Raw genomic sequence first — 27,598 nt, 5'->3', positions numbered from 1 at the left:
AGAATGTAAAGGGAAGGGTTTGGAGATTTCAAACACAATTTGGAGACATGGTGATTTTTGAGCCGTGGTTCCGATAGGTGGTGCTATCGTACATCCACGTTGATGGAGACTTCAACCCACGAAGGGTAACGGTTGTGCGAGTCCACGGAGGGCTCCACCCAAGAAGGGTCCACGAAGAAGCAACCTTGTCTATCCCACCATGGTCGTCGCCCACGAAGGACTTGCCTCACTAGCGGTAGATCTTCACGAAGTAGGCGATCTCCTTGCCCTTACAAACTCCTTGGTTCAACTCCACAATCTTGTCGGAGGCTCCCAAGTGACACCTAGCCAATCTAGGAGACACCACTCTCCAAGAAGTAACAATGGTGTGTTGATGATGAAGTCCTTGCTCTTGTGCTTCAAATGATAGTCTCCCCAACACTCAACTCTCTCTCACAGGATTTGGATCTGGTGGAAAGAAGATTTGAGTGGAAAGCAACTTGGGGAAGGCTAGAGATCAAGATTCATATGGTAGGAATGGAATATCTTGGCCTCAACACATGAGTAGGTAGTTCTCTCTCAGAAATGGTAAGTTGGAAGTGTAGGTTTGTTCTGATGGCTCTCTCCACGAATGAAGAGGAGGTGGAGGGGTATATATAGCCTCCACACAAAATCTAACCGTTACACACAATTTACCAATCTCGGTGGGACCGAATCAACAAACTCGGTCAGACCGATTTAGTAAACAATGTGACCGTTAGGGTTTTCGGTGGGACCGATATGCAACTCGGTAGGACCGATATGATTAGGGTTAGGGCATAACGTAATCTCGGTGAGACCGATTACATAAACTTGGTGAGACCGATTTTGGTAATAAGCTAACCAGAGAGTTGGTCAGGCAAACTCGGTGGGACCGATTACTCAAACTCGGTGAGACCGATTTGGGTAATAAGTTAACCAGAGAGATTGCATTGTGATCTCAGTAGGACCGATTATTCAAGCTCGGTAAGACCGATTTTGATAATGGACACACACAGAGAGATTACAATCCCATCTCGGTGAGACCGACATCCCTATCGGTGAAACCGATTTGCCTAGGGTTTGTGGCAGTGGCTATGACATCTGAACTCGGTGGCGCCGGATAGAAAGAATCGGTGGGGCCGAGTGTGACTTTAGGTTTAGGTCATATGTGGATGTGAGAAAGTAGTTGAGGGCTTTTGGAGCATATCACTAAGCACTGTGGAGCAAGAAACTCATTAAGCAACACCTCATCCCTTCTTGATAGTATTGGCTTTTCCTATAGACTCAATGTGATCTTGGATCACTAAAACATAAAATGCAGAGTCTTGATCTTGAAGCTTGAGCCAATCCTTTGTCCTTAGCATCTTGAAGGGGTTCCACATCCTTTAGTCCATGCCACTCCATTGTTGAACTTGTCTGAAATATACTAGGTAAAAGTGTTAGTCCAACAAGAGATATGTTGACATTAATTACCAAAACCACCCAGGGAGCACTTGTGCTTTCAATCTCCCCCTTTTTGGTAATTGATGACAACATACATCAAAGCTTTAGATAATGATAAAGAGAATAGCAAGTAAAGCTTTGGAAAGACATGTAACAAGCATAGGCTCCCCCTACATGTATGCAATCATGTGAATATGGAGTATAGAAGCATGAACATGACAGAGTAAGCAATGTGTTACATGTATCTTGGCCATATGCATCAGAGCGAAGAGTATTAAGAATTACCTTCATGCTCATGAGTCCTTCTTGCAAATAGTATGTACATCAGCAAGAATTCCTCATACACATGACTGTGATGCATATACTTACCTTGTGGTCTTGAGTTAGCTTAGGATGGAATGAACCTGCGTAAACAATGTTAGATAACACAGATACACCTACTAGCCAGAGCAAACAGAAGGAACCACAAGAATACCAAGACTGGGATGACATGTAAAGAGTGAGTACTAAGTACCACATTGGATTAGACATGTCCCCAAAAGTAAAGATGTGCAATGAATTTAAATGATTTCTTTCCCTTAGATGTCTTGCTCCCCCTAAATCTAGCATGGGATACTGGGAGAAGATAGGGAACAGAAAATCAGAGCTCAAAGGAACAAATGAATAGAGCTAATGCAAGTAAGAACATATGAACATGTCTTTCCCCTCAAGAAGACATGTGGCATCTCTCCTCTTGAACACTAAGCATCTGGGATCCTTGAGGATTACTCTCTTCTTGAGTATTCTCTCCACCTGGAGATCTCCCTCTCCCCCTGTGGGAATGATACTCTCTCTCTCCCTTTGAAAGTGATAAGCTTTCATGTGATCTCTCTCTCCCCCTTTGACATCAATTTCCAAGAAGGGCCTTCTGGAATTTGTCGTGTATGGGTTTGATCCTTGAGTCACAGTACAAAGCACTGATAAAAACGTGATGCTTGTAGAGGACAAGATTCATTGAGTGGAGCTGGATCAAAAGTAAAGAGGAATAAGTGGCAAGATGTTTTTCCTGTTGTGAAGTCAGTGGCACCGAGTGGTATGCTTCGGTTACACACCGAAAGGATTCGATTGGACCAAAAACAACAAACGGTTGAGATTGAGTTCATCGTAGAGAAAACACTTGTCACCTCAGCTCACTAGACTAGTAAGATCTCACAATGATTTGCAAGGAATTAACTCAATGATATGCAATGAATTGGATGCAGGAAATGCATAGCAAACAAAAAAGGAAGAAATCTAGATGAAGTTTTTTTTGAAAGGGGAAACAAACATGCATGAGACAAATACAAGAGCATAGAAAAGAACACGAGAGAACTTCATCTAGAATTGGTCGACGACAAAGTCACCTATATTAGAGTATATTGACTTATGAGTCAAGTGAGATCACTTGATCATAGGTCATACTCATCATTTAAGCTCAAAAATGGGGTTACCATTTTTCGTTTAAGCATCTTGATGTATTCACATCTTGTTGAGTTGCTTTAACTCATGTCTCGGAGTAAAACTTCTCTAAGATGGAATGACATACCTTGGGTGGTGATGTTGATCTTTCATGTAGTTGAACTTGTGTGGGTTGCTCAAGGTTGATGTAGCTCATCAAGAGTTGGGAGCACCACTTGGAATTTGAGTTCATCTACCTACATGGGTTAGTTCTTGCAAGGAAGATCACTTGTGTATCCAAAATAACAATCATGAATTTCAACATAGAATTTGTCAAAGGATATGTTCGAATGATTCTGTGCTTCCTTGTCTTCAACCACCATAGTGTAGAGACTTGGTGATTTAGAGATTGCTCAAGATGTGAGTAGGTTACAATCTCATGGAATTTGATCCAACCAAGTACCTACATGGGTTAGATAACAAGCAAGATGCAAATATATCCAAGACATAAGATTTTCATCATAAGAGAAATATCAAGGATTAGTCATAAGCTCATGTCTTGCATGTATCCAATGGAGTTTCTACTCCAAGTTTGAAGCATCAATGATATGCAGTTCTCCTCTCAACCTGAAAAACACTTTCTCATCAAGAGGTTTAGTGAAAATATCCGCTAATTGCTTTTCGGTGCGAACATGCTTAAGATTAATGTCACCCTTAGCAACATGATCTCGAATGAAATGATGACGAACTTCAATATGCTTAGTTCGAGAATGTTGCACGGGATTATGAGAAATTTTGATAGCACTTTCATTGTCACAAAGTAATGGAACATGTTTCACATATATCCCATAATATTTAAGAGTTTGGGTCATCCAAAGTAATTGAGCACAACATGAACCAGCGGCAATGTATTCCGCTTTGGCGGTGGATAAGGATACCGAGTTTGGTTTCTTGGAAGACCAAGACACAAGAGATCTACCAAGGAATTGACAAGTACCCGAAGTGGACTTTCTATCAACCTTGTCTCCGGCATAGTCCGAGTCGGAGTAGCCAACAAGATCGAAAGAGGCCCTCTTAGGATACCAAATGCCAAAATTTGGTGTATGAATTAAGTATCTCACTATCCTTTTCACGGCCTTAAGATGACATTCTTTAGGAGCAGCTTGATATCTTGCACACATGCACACACTTAGCATAATATCGGGACGTGAAGCACATAGGTATAACAATGAACCAATCATAGAGCGATAAACCTTTTGATCAACCGGTTCACCATCTTTGGTCAAATCAAGATGTCCACTAGTAGGCATGGGTGTAGACATACCTTTGCATTCTTGCATATTGAACTTCTTGAATAAGTCCTTAGTGTACTTCGTTTGAGAGACAAAAGTACCTTCCTTAGTTTGCTTGATTTGCAACCCAAGAAAGAATTTGAGTTCACTCATCATTGACATCTCAAACTTCTCCGACATTAGCTTTCCAAACTTCTCACTAAAATGAGGGATAGTTGATCCAAATATAATATCATCAACATAAATTTGGCATACAAATAATTCTCCATTAACCCTTTTAGTAAAAAGTGTAGAATCAATTTTCCCAATTTCAAAGCCTTTTTCAGTTAGGAACTTGGTTAAGTATTTATACCAAGCTCTAGGAGCTTGTTTAAGACCATAAAGAGCTTTGCGAAGTTTGTAGACATGATTGGGTTTCTTAGGATTAATAAAGCCGGGAGGTTGTTTAACATAAACTTCCTCCTCTATTTCACCATTTAGAAAAGCACTTTTAATGTCCATTTGGTGCAAGGTGATATCATGGTGATTAGCATAGGCAAGTAAGATGCGAATGGACTCAAGTCTAGCAACGGGAGCATAAGTCTCACCATAGTCCATACCTTCGACTTGTGTGTAGCCTTGGGCGACGAGATGTACTTTGTTGCAAACTACTTGTCCATCTTCATCTTGCTTGTTGCGAAATACCCATTTGGTACCGATGATGTTGTGGTTGTTCTCGGGCTTCTCAACCAATGTCCAAACTTGATTTCTCTCAAAGTTGTGTAGCTCTTCATGCATAGCATTTATCCAATCCAGATCTCCCAATGCTTCTTCAACCTTCATAGTTTCAATGCTAGAAATGAATGAATAGTGTTCACAACAGTTAGCTAAACGAGTTTTAGAGCGAGTGATTCTCCCGGTTTGGATATCATTGTAGATTTGCTCGATGGGATGGTCTTTAGCAACTCTTGCTCGAACTCGTGAAAGTTTTTGCTTGGGTCTTGGTTGAACATCTTCTTCATCTTGTTCTTCTTCTTCTTGGACTTCTTCATTATTGGCGTTTTCGTTCTCTTGTCGTGGTGAAGGAGGTTGTTGACGTTCTTGATGTACTTCCTCGTTTTCTTCATCTTGGTGTGTCCCACTTGTGGATGCTTCCGTATCAACTCTTGGTTCACCTTGTCATGAAGTAGAAGCTTCCACTTGGACGGACGAGGTACTCTCCTTCACCTCCGTTGGACGAATCTTGCCAATAGACAAGTCTTGGATTGCTTCTGAGGGATCTTTGTCTCCTACGTCAATTGGCAATTGCTCTACTCGCGAGACGTTAGATTCATCAAACTTCACATCTACCATTTCTTCAACCTTTCGGGTGAAATTGTTGTAGACACGGTATGTGTGAGAGTTTGAGCCATAACCAAGTAGGAAACCTTCATGAGACTTAGGAGCAAATTTAGAACGACGATGCTTATCAAGAATGTAGCACTTTGAGCCGAATACTTGAAAGTATCCAACTTGGGGTTTGTTACCGGTGAGGAGCTTGTATGCCGTCTTGCCGAGTAGCTTGTGAAGATACAAGCGATTTGTTGCATGACAAGTTGTCTCAACCGCTTCTGCCCAAAAGTGCTTCGGCGTCTTGTACTCATCAAGCATCATTCTTGCCATCTCGATGAGCATCCGGTTCTTCCTCTCAACAACTCCATTTTGTTGAGGTGTGTACGTAGCCGAGAACTCATGTGAAATCCCTTCTTCGTCAAGAAAGGTGTCCACATTTGCGTTCTTGAACTCTCTTCCGTTGTCGCTGCGAACCTTCTTGATCTTCACTTCAAACTGATTTTGAGCCTTCCTGGCGAAGTTTTTGAAGATCTTTTGGACCTGCAATTTGTCATCGAGAAAGAACACCCACGTAAATCTTGAAAAATCATCAACTATAACTAGACTAAAATAATTTCCACCGAGACTTTTGTAAGCGTTGGGACCAAAGAGATCCATGTGAAGTAGCTCAAGTGGCCTCCTTGTGGTCATGATGTTCTTCACGGGATGCCTTCCTCCAACCTGTTTACCTGCTTGACAAGCACTGCAAAGTCTATCCTTATCAAATATGACATCGTTAACACCAAGGATATGATTTCCTTTAATAAGCTTGTCAAGGTTTCTCATGCCAACGTGACTTAGTCGTCTATGCCATAACCAACCTTTAGAGGATTTAGCAATGGAGCAAGTTCTAGGTTGAGCGTTTTTAGTGAAATCAACAATGTAAAGATCACCTCTACGTATACCGGTAAAGACCATTTTATGATTGTTTCTATGAAACACTTGGCAATCTACTTCAGTAAATAGGACATTGAAACCGAAATCAGCAAGTCTAGATACTGAAAGTAAGTTGTAGCCAAGAGATTCAACGAGCATAACATTCTGAATGGAGCTATCATGTGAGATGGCCACCTTACCGAGGCCAACCACCTTACCCTTTGAGTTGTCACCAAAAGTGACATACTTTCGAGGACCATCATTTTCAGCAAGCTCACGAAACATGTCTTTATCTCCGGTCATGTGATTGGTACATCCACTGTCAAGAACCCATTCCTTTCCTCCTGCCATATATCCCCGAAGATTTGCCATAAGACCAAAGTGTCTCATTGCATCAAGATCAAAGTCATCATCATCATCCTCATCATAGTATCCATGTTCAACATCGTCATGTGATGGATCAATTCCTAGTGAGGGTGATTCATTAGTATGAGTTTGACAATAATCTCCTCTATGAAGTCTAGTAGCTTCGGAAATAATATCTCTAATAATTCCGACATTTCCTTTGGCACGCATAAGATTTGTAAGTTTAAATAGACAATTACCAAACATAGGATCAATGTAATTCATCTTACTCAAGGCAATAGACTTATGAAGAATTTCATCCAGATTTTTCAAGGAATAATTAGGAAATCGTTCCTCAAGAAATTTCCATATAGTGTAGGCACACTCAAGAGTAGGCAGTTTTCCAATCAAGTTTCTAGGCAAGCCTCTAATGATAAGATTAATAGTTCTAACATTCCTAATCATGTCAATCGACTCATCAAGGGTAGGATGCATAGGATCAACATGAGGTGCACAAGGACTAGCAATGTACTTGTTCAAATGATATTGATTGAAAATTACAAGCATCTCATTTTTCCACTCATGAAAATATTCTCCATCAAGTATAGGCACTCTATGTCTAAGACTCCCCAAAGTAGACTCATCCATCTTCCTTCAATGGTGATTAAACCAAAGCAATGGAGACCAAGGCTCTGATACCACTTGTAGGATCTTGAGAAGTAAGTCTAGAGGGGGTGATTAGACTACTTGACCAATTAAAAACTATGCCTTTTCCCAATTTTAGTCTTTGGCAGATTTTAGCTATCTTAGCACAGGTCAAGCAATCTTCACACAATTCAAGCAAGCATGCAAAGAGTATATGAGCAGCGGAAAGTAAAGCATGCAACTTGCAAGAATGTAAAGGGAAGGGTTTGGAGATTTCAAACACAATTTGGAGACATGGTGATTTTTGAGCCGTGGTTCCGATAGGTGGTGCTATCGTACATCCACGTTGATGGAGACTTCAACCCACGAAGGGTAACGGTTGTGCGAGTCCACGGAGGGCTCCACCCAAGAAGGGTCCACGAAGAAGCAACCTTGTCTATCCCACCATGGTCGTCGCCCACGAAGGACTTGCCTCACTAGCGGTAGATCTTCACGAAGTAGGCGATCTCCTTGCCCTTACAAACTCCTTGGTTCAACTCCACAATCTTGTCGGAGGCTCCCAAGTGACACCTAGCCAATCTAGGAGACACCACTCTCCAAGAAGTAACAATGGTGTGTTGATGATGAAGTCCTTGCTCTTGTGCTTCAAATGATAGTCTCCCCAACACTCAACTCTCTCTCACAGGATTTGGATCTGGTGGAAAGAAGATTTGAGTGGAAAGCAACTTGGGGAAGGCTAGAGATCAAGATTCATATGGTAGGAATGGAATATCTTGGCCTCAACACATGAGTAGGTAGTTCTCTCTCAGAAATGGTAAGTTGGAAGTGTAGGTTTGTTCTGATGGCTCTCTCCACGAATGAAGAGGAGGTGGAGGGGTATATATAGCCTCCACACAAAATCTAACCGTTACACACAATTTACCAATCTCGGTGGGACCGAATCAACAAACTCGGTCAGACCGATTTAGTAAACAATGTGACCGTTAGGGTTTTCGGTGGGACCGATATGCAACTCGGTAGGACCGATATGATTAGGGTTAGGGCATAACGTAATCTCGGTGAGACCGATTACATAAACTTGGTGAGACCGATTTTGGTAATAAGCTAACCAGAGAGTTGGTCAGGCAAACTCGGTGGGACCGATTATTCAAACTCGGTGAGACCGATTTGGGTAATAAGTTAACCAGAGAGATTGCATTGTGATCTCGGTAGGACCGATTATTCAAGCTCGGTAAGATCGATTTTGATAATGGACACACACAGAGAGATTACAATCCCATCTCGGTGAGACCGACATCCCTATCGGTGAAACCGATTTGCCTAGGGTTTGTGGCAGTGGCTATGACATCTGAACTCGGTGGCGCCGGATAGAAAGAATCGGTGGGGCCGAGTTTGACTTTAGGTTTAGGTCATATGTGGATGTGAGAAAGTAGTTGAGGGCTTTTGGAGCATATCACTAAGCACTGTGGAGCAAGAAACTCATTAAGCAACACCTCATCCCTTCTTGATAGTATTGGCTTTTCCTATAGACTCAATGTGATCTTGGATCACTAAAACATAAAATGCAGAGTCTTGATCTTGAAGCTTGAGCCAATCCTTTGTCCTTAGCATCTTGAAGGGGTTCCACATCCTTTAGTCCATGCCACTCCATTGTTGAACTTGTCTGAAATATGCTAGGTAAAAGTGTTAGTCCAACAAGAGATATGTTGACATTAATTACCAAAACCACCTAGGGAGCACTTGTGCTTTCAAGGGATAAAACCCTAACAAAACTAACTTGATTACATGGTAAATCTCATCCAACCCATCACCGTCCAGCAAGCCTACGATGGAATTACTCACGCACGGCGGTGAGCATCATGAAATTGGTGATGGAGGATGGTTGATGATGACGACGGCGATGAATCCCCCTCTCCGGAGCCCCGATCAGCCCTCCCGAGAGGTTTTAGGGCTTGGCGGTGGCTCCGTATCGTAAAACGCGATGAAACTTCCTCCCTGATTTTTTTCTCCGCGAAACGGAATATATGGAGTTGGAGTTGAGGTCGGTGGAGCATCAGGGGGGCCACGAGACAGGGGGCGTGCCCAGGGGGAGGGGGCGCGCCCCCCACCCTCGTGGACAGGGTGTGGGCCCCTGACCTTGATTCTTTCGCCAATATTTTTATATTTTCTAAAAGTTATCTCCGTGGATTTGTAGGTCATTCTGAGAACTTTTGTTTCTGCACAAAAATAACACCATGGCAGTTCTGCTGAAAACAGCGTCACTCCGGGTTAGTTCCATTCAAATCATGCAAACTAGAGTCCAAAACAATGGCTAAAGTGTTTGGAAAAGTAGATACGTTGGAGACGTATCAAAGCGTATCACCTCTACAATGCAGCCAAGAAAATGGACGAGCCACGCGCGTGGAATGCAGAACTGCTTCGCCATTTCTACACCTAAACCACTCGGATCGACGAGTTGTAATAAAAGCCCTTCAGTTTGCTTATCAAAGACAAGATTTTTGTAGTATCTTAATGATTGTTTTTCCATAAACACATCTGTTCAAATCCCCTGGTGGGTGGCTTAGTCACGAACCTGATTCGCTTAAGTTAAAAACTACTCTGAGTGGAGAGCAATCCTCCCACTCGAGGCTTAGCTACGACCCCGTACTCGCCTAAGTTAAGTTAAAAACTACTTAGAGTGGAGATCAATCCTCCCACTCGGGGGCTTAGCTGGGACCCCGTACTCGCCTAAGTAAAAAACTACTCCGAGTGGAGAGAAATCCTCCCACTCGAGGGCTTAGCTGCGACCATGCATTCGCCTAAGTTAAAAAATACTCTGAGTGGAGAGCAATCCTCCCACTCGGCGGCTTAGCTGCGACCACGCACTCGCCTAAGTTAAAAACTACTTCGAGTGGAGAGCAATCCTCCTACTCGGGGGCTTAGCTGCGACCTCGTACTCACCTGACTTTAAAACTACTCCGAGTGGAGAGCAATCCTCCCACTCGGGGGCTTAGCTGCGACCCCGTACTTGCCTAAGTTAAAAACTACTCCGAGTGGAGAGCAATCCTCCCACTCGGGGGCTTAGCTATGACCCCGTACTCGCCTAAGTTTAAAACTACTCTGAGTGGAGAGCGATCCTCCCACTCTGGGGCTTAGCTATGACCCTGTACTCGCCTAAGTTAAAAAGTACTCCGAGTGGAGAGCAATCCTCCCACTCGGGGGCTTAGCTGCGACTGTCGGTGTTAAAACCGGCGGATCTCGGGTAGGGGGTCCCGATCTGTGCATCTTAGGCTGATGGTAACAGGAAGCAAGGGACACAATGTTTACCCAGGTTCAGGCCCTCTCGATGGAGGTAAAACCCTACTTCCCGCTTGATTAAATTGAAGATATGTGGAATACAAGAGTAGATCTACCACGAGATCGTAGAGGCTAAACCCTAAGAGCTAGCCTATGATGGTATGATTGTAATTGTGATCGGCCTTCTAAGGACCATCCTCTCCGGTTTATATAGACACCGGAGAGCTAGGGTTTACATGGAGTCGGTTACAAGGAAGGAAACATAATATCCGGATCACCAAGCTTGTCTTCCACGCAAAGGAGAGTCCCATCCGGACACGAGCCAAAGCCTCGAGTCTTGTATCTTGACGCTTCTATAGTCTGGACGATGTATACAGTCCGGCTATCCGGATACCCCCTTATCCAGGACTGCCTCAGTAGTCCCTGAACCAGGCTTCAATGACGATGAGTCCGGCACGCAGTCTTGTCTTCGGCATTGCAAGGCGGGTTCCTCCTCCGAATACTCCAAGATGGTCATCGAACACGTAAACCGTGTCCGGATCTGCAAGATGATCTTCACATACCCTTAGTATAAATCCGTTCTGCTGGCAATCTTCGTACATCGTGCCCTTGCATCGTGACCTGGTCCAACACGAACGAGCGTTTCCTGCTCCACCTCGACTCGTGTTGCGAGGCGGTTTTATCGGCACGTCCTGCCAAAGCAGAGATTGTGTCCCTCTTAATACGGGATCTTTCATCAATATGGGCATATGTGACCCCACGGCGACCGTTGGTATAATTCCGTGTATTTTAGATAAGTCTCAAGCGGTCACGCTGAGGACTCTTGGTATTCATCCCTTTTATAAAGGGGTCAAGGCCTACGCCTCGTTTCCACCTCTCCTGCTCCTTCTCGCACCTCGAGCTCCATCGCCCAAAACCTAAGCTCCAACACCCCAGATCCTCTAGTATGTCCGGATCCGACGCAGTAGGCCGGTGGGTGGCCTCCACGATTTAGGAGGAGGATATTGCGAAGCTTAGGGAGGTCGAATACCTGACTGCTGATATCCAGCACAGGCTTCCTGCTCCAGGGCAAGTCATCCCCACGCCGGAGCCCAATGAGAGCGTCTTGTTTACTCCCCACTTCCTCCGAGGCCTAGGCCTCACCCTCGACCCCTTTGTGAGGGGGCTCATGTTCTACTATGGCTTGGATTTCCATGATCTGGCTCCAGACGCCATCCTCCATATCTCGTCTTTCATTATTGTGTGCGAGGCTTTTCTCCACGTCAACCCACACTTCGACTTATGGATAAAGACCTTCAATGTGAAGCCGAAGATGATCGAGGGGTGACATGCGGAGTGCGGAGGCGCCATAATAAGCAGGAACACTGATGCCCCATGGCCAGAGGGTTCTTTTCCGGAAGTATCCGACATATGGCAATGGAGATGGTTCTATGTCACCGCTCCCAGAGGCACAAAGTGGGTAGCTGCCCCCGAGTTCCGCTCAGGCCCCCCATCATAGTTGGCGTCTTGGACCGATGTGGGACGGAATTACGGGCCTGCTAGCGACATACCAGAACTGCAGAATCGCATCCGGGAGCTTATTAGGAGGGACATAAATCTTGTCAGCATAATTCAAGTAATGCTAGTCCGGTGGATGTTGCCGTGCAAACGTCGGCCTCTCCGTATGTGGGAGTTTAATCCGGAGGGTCCGCGGACTATTAAGCACTTCTTCGGCCTAACGCTCGAAGGAATGTGTAAATTATTCTTTGGACCACAATCAAAGTGTCCGGACATCATAGAGGATGCGGGCCTAAGCTGCAATCGCCTAGATGCCCAAGTAAGTAACCTTGAAGCCGGACACTTCATTTATATTTATCATAACCATTATTCTGAAAATCCTTCTGTGGCCAGGAATGGCTCAATAAGGCGGAGAGAATCAGGTGTCCGGTGCCACTTCCTGAAGGCTCACCTGGTCCCACTATTGAAAAGATGCTGGGCCGGGCGCTCAGCAAAATCCCTTCAGGGAAAGGCGAAGGAAAGGGCAGTGAAGCCGAACTTCACACGATATGCATCCAGACCGGGGAAATCACTACCCATCCAATGGAGGATAGCAGGAAAGGGGAGGCCAAAGCCTCCTCCCCACGCGAGAAGAAGAGGGCCGCCTCCAAAGACTTGGAGGCGGAGACACCCAAGCAAGGGAAGAAAACATCACCAGAGGGCTCTGCCGCGACGGGCACCCTCACCGCGTCATGCCCACCAACGGGCCAGCCCTCTACCGAGCCGTAAGTTATTTATTAATTCGAAGGTGTAACGTTACTCCGAGATCCATAACCAGGACATCGTCTTTTGTAGTCCGGCGAGCAGCTCTTCTCAACAGAGTTCGTCTTCGGGGGACCTTCGTCCGGAGATGATGGAGAGTGAGACTCCACCCAACTCTCCACCTCATGAAGCGGGCGACACGGAGGTGTTGTCACGGAGGAGTCCGGATCTGCCGAAGCCGGAGGCTAACACGTCAGCCGCCCTGATCCTGGAGCGTTTGGCTCCTACGGGGTGCGATGAGAAGGGTCCGGCGCAGTTTAGTGTCTGGCCAGACGTACTGACGGGCCGTCTGGAGCGAGCCGCGCTCTGGAGGAGCACCGCTCTTTAATGAGCACGGTGATCACGAAGATTTCATCCGCTACCAGCGGTTTGAATGAGGCATTTACAAGCCTGCTCAAAGGCTTTGAGGTATGTAGTGAAAAATGCACAACTTTTTGGTTATGAAGCACGCGCTAGGTGTGCTCCCTGTAGACAGTAGCCCCTGAGACTCTGGTTGCCCGCCATAGGTGGCAAAATGAGGGATCATATACTAATGGCTGTGCCATACATGTGCGCAGGTATACAAGGATCCGGTAGCCGACCAGTCTGTTCAAGTTGCCGAACTAAGGAGGCAAATCGGATCCATCGATGCCGATATCACGCTGGTAAATAAACGGCTTGAGGAGTCACAGGGTATGTGCTTGGTTTTTATTATAATGTATAGGAAAGTGCCAAAGGGGCATAATATTAATGCAAGATATTTGCATTGCAGATGGTGCTGCTGTCGTGGAGGCCCTGGGGGCGGAACTTGCTCAAGCCAAGGAACAAGCTCGGGCTAGCAATGCGGCTGCCCTAAAGGCGGCCGAAGAATTGAGAGCCGAACAGGCTGCTCATCGCCGAAGCGAGGAAAAGATGGCCGAAATGGCTGGGGAGTTAAAAAATGCCGCCGACCGGTATGCACTCCTTGAAAAGGAGAATAAGGCTAGTTCGGCCGAGCTGGAAAAGGCACGTAATGCCGCCAAGGAGATGCGGACCGAGATCCGGAGTATGCGGGAGGAGCTCCAACAGGCTGACAAAATTGTGGCTGGGGGCTCGTACTTACTACGGACGAAGTTCTTGGATCTGAAGTATGCTCCCCTGGCGGGTCGCATGAGTCCTGCAGACGCATATGCGGACTTGGCGAATAGTACAGCTGACGATGTCAAGTTCTTCGAGGGTCAAGGCGATGAAGAAGTGGAGAAGCTTTTCTGGTCGCAGTTCAATGCTCCCACTCGCCCGCTGCCACTGAATGAGAAAGTGGCTGCTATGGCGGAGCTCCACAGGCTGTCCAGACTTGCAATGCGGTCTGTAATTGACCATCTTTGGCCGAAGGGGCCTAAGCCGGACAACTACTTTGGTTTGGTGCAGCAATTCCTTGGAGCCGTGTCCCGGATTGACGCCATGAGGAGGTCGGCGTGCATAGAGGGTGCGAGGATGGCTCTAGCCCGCGTTAAAGCCTATTGGACGAATATGAAGGCCACTGTAATAGCGAACCAGGATCCGGCGGGAGGCCAACATCCGGCCGAGCACTACTTGGCGCAAGTCACAGAAGGTGCCCGCCTGATAGAGGCGCAATGCTTGAAGAGTGTTTTATTCGAGTGATAAGTCGAATCATTGTAGAAAACAATGTTTAGTTTAATTATGAGGCTATGTTTATACTTTTGCCCGGAAGTATGATTGTCCCCCCTTTGCAGCCGTTCTTATATGTATAAGTAGTCCGAAAGATAGCAGTCGTTGGCTTCAGCCCCCACGCAGACAATGCGAGGGTGTTCGTGAAAACAAATATGTGCATAATCACACTTGATCCAACGTCTTGGTGCGTTAAGGAGGTGATCGCACGCCGAACTAGGCAACCGAACTATATAGTTGTAACACTTTCGCTTAGCCATGGGAGTCTAATGGTGGGGCTACTATGTAGCCCCTGGTACATGCGCGCGCATCCGAATACAGGTGTCTGTGTACATGGTCGGGAAACGGCCCTTCGTTAATGCGGAGGAATCTTTAGGGATTCTGGTGAGTCTTCGAGTGGTTGAACAGTCTCTCGCTGTATCATGACAGTCAGTTTTCGGCTTTCTCTATTGAGGCGCTCATCCGGAATAACCAGGGCACAATCGCGGTAGTTCTCCTTTGGCTTGCCTTAGCCGGATGATAGCGGAACATAAGGCGGCAAACCCAGGAGACGAGCAAACCCAACATTTGACCAAAGACATGATTCGGAGCTGATGCATATACGGCCAAACTCGTGACGCCAAACACTCCCGAGGGTATTCGGTCTTTTTTAAAAGAAGATAGGCTGACAAGAGCCTATTATAAGCCCTTTATTTCTAGGTACGTGCAATTTAGTCTGACGTGGCCAAATGCCAAAAACGGCAGTATCCACTGTGGGTATAGAACCCATGGGATGGTTAAACAACAAGAGGCAGTAGAAAAGGTTTACACAGGGGCTTAATCTAAAAAGAAACCTGTTGCACGGGGCCCTGCTGCACATCTGCGCCTTTGTCTCCGTTGTGCCGTATCCTAGAAGGGTATCGCGTGAACGTTGTCTGTAAAAAAAGAAAAACTCGTAGGAGGGTGCAACGTAAGCATGCGATTAATAATAAAAGTGTAAGATGTTGGCCTGCCAATAAGGTCGAGCCAAGCGTGGGGCTGTATTAAATATAGATAGCCCCTGGTTTCCGTTATGGGATTACATATACGGTGCCCTGTTTGAATTTTATTCGGGCTACCGGACTCGTCTAACCGTGTATGTGGTCGTAATGACCAGTAATGTTTTCTAATACTGGAGGCCGCTTATAGTCCGGCCGCCAGGGCCGTCGCGTATTCCTCTACGCGTGAAGGGCGCTCTATGATTCTGCTAACGGTGATGATGCCACAGGGACTGGGCATCTTGAGTGTAAGGTGGCCTTAGTGCGGCAATGCGTTGAAGCGAGCAAAGATCGTTCTTCCTAGCAATGCGTGATAGCTGCTTTGGAAGGGTGCAACAGTGAAGAACAGCTCTTCGCTTCTGGAGTTGCCTGGGGAGCCGAATGTTACTTCCAGCACGACGGAGCCCCTGGTGCAGACTTCAATGCCTGGTATCACCCCTTTAAAGGTGGTGTTGCTTTGTCTAATTCTGGATGGGTCTATCCCCATTCTGCGGATAGTGTCCTCGTATATTAAATTGAGACCACTGCCGCCGTCCATGAGGACACGGGTGAGACGGTATCCGTTGATTATTGGGTCAAGCACTAGGGCTTGTGATCCTCCTTGCCGAATTGTAGTTCGGCCGTCCCTGTGATCGAAAGTGATCGGATGAGACATCCAGTAGTGAGACGTGGGTATGACGGGCTCTACATCATGTGCTTCTATGGGCGCGTGTTCATGCCTTCTCGTGGATGTGTGAGTCGCGTGGATCATGTTTACTGTTTTAACCTCTGGCGGGAATTTTTTTCTGTCCCCCAGTGTTCAGCTGGTGAGGTTCATCCTCGTCTTCGCTTGGTGTGTCCCTCCCCTTGTGTTCGGCATTTAATTTGCCGTCCTGTTTGAAGACCCAGCACTCTCTATGGGTGTGGTTCGCATGTTTCTCCGGGGTGCCATGAAATTGGCATAGTCTGTCTAGGACTTTGTTCAGACCGGACGGTCCATCTTTACTGCCTTTGAATGGCTTCTTTTGCTGATCAGGTCGAGAGCCCCTGAATCCGGCGTTGACCGTCGTGTTGTCCGGGCTCTCTTCCTTGTTTTGGTGTTTGTTTTTATTACGTCGTGGCTTCCCGTTGCCATCCCTTATCTCGGATGTGCTGGGGTCACTAGTGCCTTTACGGGCCTGCCAGCTATCCTCACCCGCGTAGAAGCGGGTCATAAGGCTTGTTAAGGCTGCCATTGTTCTTGGCTTTTCTTGGCCGAGGTGTCGGGCGAGCCATTCGTCACGGATGCTGTGTTTGAAAGCCGCTAAGACTTCAACGTCCGGACAGTCGACAATTTGATTCTTCTTAGTGAGGAATCTGTTCCAAAGCTTGTGGGCGGACTCTGAGGGCTGTTGGGTTATGTGACTTAGATCGTCCGCATCCAGAGGCCGGACATAAGTCCCTTGAAAATTGGCCCTGAAAGCGTCTTCGAGTTCCTCCCAACTCCCAATTGAGTTTTCGGGGAGGCTTTTCAACCAGTGTCGAGCTGGTCCCTTCAACTTGAGGGGAAGGTATTTGATGGCGTGGAGGTCATCCCCACGAGCCATGTGAATATGCAGGATAAAATCCTCGATCCAGACCCATGGGTCTGTCGTGCCATCATATGCCTCTATGTTCACAGGTTTAAAGCCTTGTGGGAATTCATGGTCCAGTACTTCTTCGGTGAAGCACAGGGGGTGAGCAGCCCCTCTGTATCTGGGCGCATTGTGGCATGTAGTCGGCTGTTGTTGTGTCCGGAGTTGATTCTGAACTGGTATCTGGCTTGTATGAGCGTTTGGGTGACCATGGTCCTTCGCTGGGGTGTGTCTTCTAGATCCATATATGGACCTGGCTGCACCGGCCTTCTTATCCAGATACTCGCGTGGATCGTGCGCAGTGTCTGCAGCCGCTCTGTTATGGTTGTGAAGTGGTACGTCTGGTTTCTTGGTCGAATTTTCTTTTGGTGGAACGGCCGCGTCGTCGAATTCTGGCAGTATCTTGCGCTTTGGATAGCTTTTCGTATGGCGGTCATCACCATATCTTTCTTCAGTGTCTAGCACCTTATTCCATCTGCGACTTAGCTTTTCCTGTGCGGCCTTGAGCTGTTGCTTTTGCTTTTCTAGACTTCTTGCGGTGGCCATAAGCTTTCTGTGGAGGTTGTCTCGTTCCACTTGTTCGTCCGGGATGATGAATGCATCGTCGTCCGAACTGTCTTCCTGTTCTGGGGCGGCATCATGAGCTCGTCCCTCCAGATCATTGTGATCAGGTATTTGCTCCGAACTTGATTTGGCGTGACCTGGCTCGTGCTGCTCCATTGCTGGGTCCATGTGGTCATTATTGCTTTCGGAGTTTGCAGGTATATCAACCCTTCTTGCGCTCTTGTTGCTATTTTTGCCATTACTGGACTTTGAGCGGCGTCTGCGCCACCTTTTTGGCTTTTGCCCGGGTGTTTTATCGTTTGGATTATCACTGTCGTCCTTATTGGGCGTATCTACCATGTATATATCGTGTGACAAGGTAGTAGTCCCGTGCTCCAGGGATTCTGGAGCCTCTCCTGCATCATCGTCCATACCTTCGATGTCTTCGGAGTCAAGCACGTCGGTTAATTCTTCGATCGTGGCAATGAAGTGGGTGGTGGGTGGGCACCGAATTCCTTTGTCGCCTGCTTCCCACTCGGGCCGGACATAGTTCGGCCCGGAGCTTCCTGACAAAGAGAGAGACTTTAATGAGTTTAGCATGCCACCAAAGGGCGAGTGCTGAAAGATGTCCGCGGTGATAAACTCCATTACCGGAGCCCAACCTGGCTTGGCTGGCTCGAGAGTGTGCGGACCGGGACCAATGACCGGATATGAGTCCGAGGGTCTGAGGTTACAGGCTTCCACAAAGGTGAGACATGTTTTCGGCTCCACCGTCGATGAGTGTGCAGCCTGCGGGGCGGGGCCCAACCCTTCATCCCTAGGCAATGCAACCTGCCCCGGATTTAGATCCGGGGCTGCTGCGGGGATGATGTCCCGAGCATTGTCTGACAGCAGGTCTAGCCCATACTCGTCGTGACTGTCCGGCATTCCTGGCGCAGGCTCGAATCCGTCGAAGGTCAAGTCTCCGCGGGGCATCTGCCGTGTAGTTCGAGTTTCCAAACTTGATCTGGTAGCCAGGGGCGAAGCTATCGATCTGCTCCAACTGGCCAAGCGAATTGGCCCGCAGTGCGAAGCTGCCGAACACGAAGATCTGTCCGGGGAGAAAAGTCTCACCCTGGACCGTGTTGTTGACGATTGAAGACGCCATCAAGCCTTGAAGCGACGGCACAGAGGAACTCTCAATGAAAGCACCAATATCGGTGTCAAAACCGGCGGATCTCGGGTAGGGGGTCCTGATCTGTGCGTCTTAGGCTAATGGTAACAGGAAGCAAGGGACACAATGTTTACCCAGGTTCGGGCCCTCTCGATGGAGGTAAAACCCTACTTCCTGCTTGATTAATATTGAAGATATGTGGAATACAAGAGTAGATCTACCACGAGATCGTAGAGGCTAGACCCTAAGAGCTAGCCTATGATGGTATGATTGTAATTGTGATCAGCCTTCTAAGGACCATCCTCTCCGATTTATATAGACACCGGAGAGCTAGGGTTTACATGGAGTTGGTTACAAGGAAGGAAACATAATATCCGGATCGCCAAGCTTGTCTTCCACGCAAAGGAGAGTCCCATCCGGACACGAGCCGAAGTCTTGAGTCTTGTATCTTGATGCTTCTATAGTTCGGACGATGTATACAGTCCGGCTGTCCGGATACCCCCTTATCCAGGACTCCCTCAGTGACCCCGTACTCGCCTAAGTTTAAAACTACTCTGAGTGGAGAGCAATCCTCCCACTCGGGGGATTAGCTGTGACCTCGTACTCGCCTAAGTTAAAAACTACTCCGAGTGGAGAGCAATCCTCCCACTCGGGGGCTTAGCAGCGATCCCGTACTCGCCTAAGTTAAAAACTACTCTGAGTGGAGAGCAATCCTCCCACTCAGGGGCTTAACTGCGACCCTGTACTCGCCTAAGTCACAAAGATCCTCTGAACTGTGCCACAAGTACAACATACGCTCCATCCCAATCCACAAGGACGACGAGGTGTCGATCGAGCACATCATCAGAGCTGCGTCACAAGTACAAGGTCTATTATGAGGAGGAAGCCAAGTTTCACTCAGAATTAAAAAAGATCTAGAAGTGACAAAAGCAAAGTTACCATATTCGAGAAAAACCAAGTCCAAGTAAACCCCGCAAAGTTCAGAACCGCGGCGGATAGAGGTACTCAGGCATCAGGCCTGAAAGAGTTTAACAGTTACAAAATCACTCGGCATCCCGAGGCAAATATAGTGGAGCATAAAGTTTGTTCATTCTTCGGGGGAGGGCTTGTTGGCTCGACGAAGCTGTCAAGATCAATGTCGTCTGCAATGCGAGTGGCAGTGTCGATGAAGGTCTCCATGAAGGATTGGAATTGGAGCTTCTTGGTGTTGGCAACCTTGATAGCCGCCAGCTTGTCTTCCCTGACTTCCTTGCAATGGACCCGAACCAAGGACAGAGCCACATTAGCACCACAGCAAGCAGACGACTTCTTCCATTCTTGCACTCGATCGGGAATTTCTTTGATTCGAGTCATCAGAGACTTGAGATCATTCTGGAACTCCGCTCGGGGCTAGAGCTCAGTGTCAATCCGCGATATCGCCACCTTCAGACGAGCAAGATAATCCACAGCACTGTCGAGACGAGACTCCGGCCGCAACACGTTCATCGCGACGTCGTCCTTGACGAGAGAGTTTATGGGGTCAAGATCTGTCTCGACCCGCCCAGTCTCTGCTTCAAAGTCTTGACAGAATTCTGCACAACCGGAAAAATAGTTAGTCGACGGTTGTACAATGGGTCGACAATCGCGAATCAGGCGGACGAAAGGAAGTACCTTCAAGCTTCAGGACCAGCTTCTCATCAAGTCTTCCCAGATAAGCCTCCAGTTCACCCTTCTTCACCGTGAGGTCTCCAACCTTGTCAGTCAGGGTCTCCTTGTCCTTCTTCAGCCTTGCAACCTCCTTGTTGGCTTCAGTAACAGCAGTCTTCAACTTGGCGTTCTCCTCTCCTAACTTACTGACTGAAGCCAGCTTCTTGTCAGCAAGCTTTGTTTTCTCTCGCGCTTCTTTCTGGGCTACGGCAAGGTCATTGTCCTTCTGCTCCAGAGCCTGCTTCATTTTGACTAAAGAAATAACATTCTTTAGACAACCTAGAAGTTGAGTACACACATATGTTCGAGTGAAGTCACTCGGTTCAAAAGACTAAAAGGGAAAAACTACAAGGTGGTCAGTCGGCGAGTTATTACCTCCCATTGTAGCAGCATGTCCTTGGCCTTCTGAAGATTCTTCTTGGCCAGTTCCAGGTCAAGATTGAGGCTGATCTACTTCTTCTCCAACTCAGCAAACGGGCCCCGAGCTCACAAGATTTCTGCGATCAGCAAATAAGACACACCAGTCGATAGAAACAAAGGTTAAACTCAGCAAAGAGTGTTCTAAGACTACTGCAGAACCAAAACATTCAACAGTAGTCTCGGGGACTACACCCAGTGGGTGCACTTGACGTGCCCCCACTGGTCCAGATTTCCACTCAGCATGATCTGTCCAGCGTGAGTATTCCAAAAAAAGAAGAGTGAGGTTCTCAGACCCCAGTCGACTGCCCATAGTCGACCGTGGTCTCGGGGACTACACCCAGTGGGTGCACTCTACGTGCCCCCGTTGATCTGGAAACCACTCGATCAAACTATTCCACCGAGTGAAAGTACAATGAAGTGACATTTGACTCAATTTGGTCGACTCAAGTAGAAGAGCTATTCAACACTTGGTTAAAACACCCAGTGGGTGATTGGATGCAATTGGATGCAAAATGCAGACTCGTGATAGATGCACATAAAAGTTCCAAAACACTCATCCAGGTACATCTTACAGACAATGAAGCAGCAGCTACATCTACTATATTGTAGCAAGACAAAAATCTAATTGGGAGATCAGTCGGGAATCAACGGACCTTGATGTTAACATGCAGAGCAGAGCTAGAGTTATAGGTAGCCTGGCTGGCCTCGTGCACCACCATCATCTGTTCTATCATAAGGTCTGCTTGGAGTATGGCCTCCTTGGCTGCACTCGCAGGGTCATCTGGAGTATGATGAGCAGCAAAGAGCGACGACGGTGGTACAGTCGGAGCAATCACAAGATCTGAAGCATGGAGCTACACAGGCGAAGTGGAGACTTGAGCATTCCATGTCGAAGGACGGTTAGTCGACATAGGATTGGCAAAAGATACACATGCCCAAGTCGGATCTCCGGAACACTGAACCACCATCTCCAGTGCTGACGTCGACTGAGGTTCCTGGCCGACAAGCGTCCTCCTGCTTGAAGCCCTGCCCCTCCTTCCCGTATTCTTCAGAGGCGCTTCTTCATCATCATCTGGAAGTTCAATGATGTCCCGTGGGGCTGCACAAAAAACATCCATAGGAACTCAATCGACCGACAATTCAATCAGCAAAATAAGCACAAGATCGCAGGATCGTACTAGCTTTGGAAGTAGCCGCATCTTCAGTCTCTTTGTTGTCCCGGGCCTTGTCAATACCCATGGAGGTCCCAAAAGTTGCAACACTTAAAAATTTCATAACCCACTCGATCAGAGCAGAAGTATGAATCGGCAGTAAAACACGGAAAGACAGAGCACTCACGCAGAAGCGACAGGAACGTCCATCTTGATCTTGGGAAAGGTCTTCCGAGGCTTTGAAGGGGCAACCTTGGGCTGCTTGGCGACCTTTTCCGACGGCTCCAGAGTCGAAGTCTGAGTACACTTATGCACTTGCGTGCTCGGAGCCACAACCATGTTGCGCCCGCCCGCTGGATCATGAGACTGCTTGGATCAGTGCTCTGTGTGAGGTGGTGAGTCGACCTCCTCTTCTTCATCGTCCAACTCATCACTCTCTTCCTCATCATCATCATCAGGAGATTGTCAGTCGGTGCTCTCTTCTGCACTATCCGCTCCCTCCTGGACTTGCTCCTGGGCTTGCTCCCCGTTCGGCATCGAATACATCTCAGTATAAACCTGCAAGGCAAGAAGTTAATCAAACATCAATCAGATTCAAAGACGGTTGCAAAACAGAATGAAGTACACTCGGTAATAAGGATCGAACCTTGTCTGGCTGGTTGTCAGCGTCGAATGGATCGACTCTCCTGCCCCCCTGGGGTTATCTTTGTTTCTGGTAATGCTCTTCAGCCACAGGGCCACCCTCTTGTCGGGGACCTCCTCTGGGTGGACCCGAGCAGTGTCATTGGAGCCCGAGTACATCCACATTGAATGATCATGGGCTTGGAGCAGCTGGATGCATCGACTGAGAAACACTTCCAATAAATCCATGCTAGTTACGTCCTGACGGACCAACTGAACTACCCTCTCGACTAACATGTTCGTCTCTACTTTCTCCGCTGTGGTCACAGTCAGTGAAGAAGGTTGCTGGACTCGATCTAGGGTAAAGGGAGGAAGACCGGTCGACTGACCGGGGGTCAGAATGTCCTGGCAGTAGAACCAGGTCGACTGCCAGCCCCTAACCGACTCAGGAAGGGTCGGAGGGGGAAAAGTGCTCCTCTTCCTCATATGAATCCCTAAACCCCCGCACATCTGAATCACGTGCGTCCTCTCGTCAGTCGGATTTGCCTTCTTCACGGTTTGAGAACGAGCTATGAAAATATGTTTGAAGAGACCCAAGTGCGGTCTACAGCCCAGGAAGTTTTCACACATAGAAACGAATGCAGCAAGGTATGTGATGGTGTTGGGAGAGGAATGGTGAAGCTGAGCACCGAAAAGGTTCAGAAAACCCCGGAAGGAAGGATGCGGAGGAAGGGAGAAACCACGGTCGACATGGGTGGCAAGGAGGACGCACTCACCCACCTGCGGCTGAGGCTCTATCTCGTCCCCCGGCAGCCTCAAAGTCCCGGAGGCGATCAAGCCCGTGGAGGCCAGATCTTCCAGATCCTCTGGCCGGAGCGTTGATCGGATCCAGTCCCCCTGGATCCAACCAGGCGGCAACCTGGACCTCGACGATGATCCCTGACTCGTTTTCTTGCCCTTCGCCGTCACTGTCGCTTTCTTCACGCGCTTCAGTGCCGTTGTCTTGTCCTTCACCATTGTCGCGAGCTGCGCATGGGCGGAGCGGCGGTGTAGAGGGCGAAAGAGGACACGATGGAGAAGTAGAGGAAGAAGAAGGGGAATGGGAGCACACTGTGCAAATGCATCGGCTTCGACGCATTTTATGGGCCTACTTCCAAGTGGCTGACGCGTGGGCCTGAACGATCCTGTCAAATCCCGCAACAGTCGCGCACCGGATACACGGCGAAAAAGGTGGTGCGGAAATCAAGGCATCCATGTCTATCCGTCCCGTTTACTGCGGCGTGCTCCGCCTTGCGCGCTTCCCCAAATTTTCGAATCCCGTGAGATCCGGGAACCGCAGTAACCAATCGCGCCGAAGATTTCACACCATAACAACACTCGAAGATTGTCAGCATAAGTTCACTCGACGGCCTCTGAATCGATCAAGGCGACTGAAATGAAGTCGAAGTTTCGTCATGAACCTTGAGCTCAACAAGAGTGCTTGTGAAGCATAAGAGTCAAGACAGGGTCAACTTCAACTCGCTTTTCACTCGGGCCTCAATCCATTCGGGGGCTAATGATGATGCCATTAACCTAAGGTAGGGTCATAGGCCTGACCTATACGCCCTACCCAAGGTCACTACCCTAGAATCAAGGACATTCAAAGTATAGCAAGAATCACCGCCTGAAGCCATTGAGTACAATCCACTCGACCAGTCATCTCACTCGGATATCCCTAATTTCACTGGACCTGGACGAAGTCATTCGACCATACAGGAAACCACTCGAAGTACAAAAGACCTAGAGTCACTCAGGATGACAACGTTCAGGCGTTCATTCCGTAGTCTTAAAGATCATTAATAGCACTTCATAGCTGGCGTTACCCGTAAGGCCCTGTCTTAATGTACATTGAACCCTGTAACGGGGGATGGTTGGGGTCCTGGCGCACTCTATATAAGCCACCCCCTCCTCTGGGACAAGGGTTCGCACCCCCTTGTAACACACACCCATATTCCAATCGACCGCCTCAGGGCACCGAGACGTAGGGCTTTTACCTCCTCCGAGAGGGGCCTGAACTTGTAAACTCGTGTGTACAACCTCGCCGTAGCTAGGGCCTTGCCTCCTCATACGTACCCCCTACTCTTACTGTCAGACTTAGTACCACGACATTAAGCCCCGGGTTCGAGCTGCCTGTTAGTTCATGGACTCACGCAGGTTGCTCGGCTCGCATTTTACCTTGGTTCCTATTTTCATTCCTCCTGCACCGCATGAGGCTTAGGTGGATCGCCTTCGCCTAAATCATGTTTGATGGTTGTGGGCGTCTAGTTGGTATTTATTCTAATTTATGATGACCTTCCATAGTTTGGGGTTGAGGCGGTCACATTCCAGCGCGTGTTCCAGGGAGGTTGTCATTGTGATCACTCCCCATGTTCCCGGTAATTTTATCATCAAGTAGTTGTAGTTTGGGATCGCCATGAACTGCGCCACGAGCAGTCATTCTAGGAGGGCGTTGTAGAACTTCGGAAGTGCAAACTTCTCATTAGGAGCCCCCCTTAGACGAAGACCACCAGTAGTGTGATCCGCGTGATACATGCATATGTCAGCCCTGGGTTGACCCCATGGAATGTCTTCAAACTTTGCTCGAGCTCCTCCCTCAGGCTCTGTATTTGATCCAGCGTCTTTGTGGTGATGATGCTTAGAGAGCTCCCTCCATTGACGAGCACCCTATGGACCTTTATGCTTCCGATGATGGGTAAGAGCACCAATGGTAACTGTCCGGGGTAGGGAAAACCTGTTGAGTAATCTTTCTCGTTGAAGGTGATGGGGTTGTCGATCTTACGCAACCTTGCCGTGGGAGCCCTCAATGCTTCACAAGTGACCCCCTTGACTTCTGCTCATGGTTTATAGTTGAGCCTCCCCAAAGGTGATTGATTTGCATCATCGCCTTTGGACGTCCATCTCTATCGTCGGCTATTTTTTGAATGCTTTGGTTTATTTCAAACTTTTCAAAAATGTGAATATATTGGTATAATAGCAAATACTTTTTGAAAATGCAAACAATTTTTGAAATTTCCAAACATTTTCTGAAAATGTGAACACACTATAAAAATTCTGTATATTTTTAATCTATGACAAATTTTGAAAACATGTGTATTTTTTAAATTCCAAACAATTTTGAAAACACAAACATTTTTTCACACTACCATATATTTTCTAAAAAGTTCCAAACATCTTTTGAATTTCTGAATAAAATATAAAAACACAAACAATATTTTTAATTGAGACATTTTTTTAAAATGAAACTTTTTGGAAAAAGGAAGAAAAAGGAAACAAAAAGCAGTAAAAGAAACAACAAGAAAAGGTAAAAATGAGAAACGTCGAACTGAATTGGTTAGGAACCTTTTAAATGAGCTGGCCCATAAAAGGAATTGCTAGCTATGTGCGAAATGGCAACAATTTGACGCAATGTGCGTCCAATAGAATTCCCTGTGGGAGACTAGTTCTCTAAGACGACAGAGGTGAAGGAAATCGACTTCGAGTACCCCTACACCCCGACATGCTACAACGTGGTCCTCAACCGACCATAGAAGGAAGACCGAGGCCGTTTTTCACCATAGCATTTTGGTGACATTGAACACATTTTTGCGCTTGCAAAGCTAAGTTTGTTTTAGGAGACACCAAGCCTAGGTTTGATTTAAACTTTTACTCAAGAAGTGTAGAAGTATAGAAACTATAGATTAACAGTGAGAAACAACTGATAACTCATGATACCTGAGCAACTCAACTCACAAGACATGCATTAATTCCATGTGATAAAGCTGACTGGCTTGGCGCCTAAAATCCCAGATAAATTCAACCATATAAGCTGCCAGCAATAATCGCATGTGTAATACATAGATTTAAATGACTTGCCACTGGGACTCATGGAAAATATCAAGTGAAACATAGATGAATCAGATTAATGTGGGGAAACAAATGAGAATATGAGATCCTTCACAGGGGAAACACATTTAGCATCATATTTATTTCGTTAGCATCTCGGTTTATCTTTGCATGCATTGAAGGAAAAACTGGATAAATGTTGATTTAGAAAAGGGATCTTCTCAATACACGACGACAAGTTAAGATGCAAACTTGTTACAAAAAAACAAACAATGTATTCACAGTTCATAAACAACCACAAGCCATGAAAATTGTTCAATGATATCGCTTCTTCATAAGTGCCATTGAGGCTTTTTTTGAAGGACTATCAAATGGCTCGTTGTGTTTGGGTCTTAAATGATGAGGGGCTACCTGAACTTGCCATTTCAAACCATACTATAGATGCAATACTTTGGCTATTCTGGCTCTTTGATATGTTCAATCACGATGAACTTGCTCGGGTACTGGTACTTGTTACACTACAAGCTATTTGGTGGGCAAGGAGTTGCGCAATACATGATGATGGGTCCCAAAGCCCTTTGAGCACGTCAAGATTTGTAAACAAATTTCTTGACGATCTTCAATTGACACTTGCACGAAAATCTCAAAACAGGCTTGCATGTAGCTGAGAGCTCGCTTCCAAAAGGCAGGCTTTCTACTTTACCTCATATCATTTGTATGCCTATGAACTTTTCTTTTAGAAAATGTATGCCTACAAATTTTGAGATTTTAATAAAGCCCGCTCTCTAACAAAAATATCTTTGCCTCCTCAAGCTGAGATTGTTCACTTTTTTTGTTGAGAAAATCGAGCTCAGATTGATGCCGTGTAGTTTTTTTTTTGAGAGGGGCGGAGGAGAGAGATTGATGCCATGTAGTCGATTTTTTTTGAGAAAACATAGCCTTTTTTTTTTGAGGGGTTGAGAAAGTG

This window comes from Triticum dicoccoides, chromosome 2B, assembly GCF_002162155.2.
Source record: "Triticum dicoccoides isolate Atlit2015 ecotype Zavitan chromosome 2B, WEW_v2.0, whole genome shotgun sequence".
Classification (NCBI taxonomy): domain Eukaryota; kingdom Viridiplantae; phylum Streptophyta; class Magnoliopsida; order Poales; family Poaceae; genus Triticum; species Triticum dicoccoides.
This window is presented reverse-complemented; position numbering follows the sequence as displayed.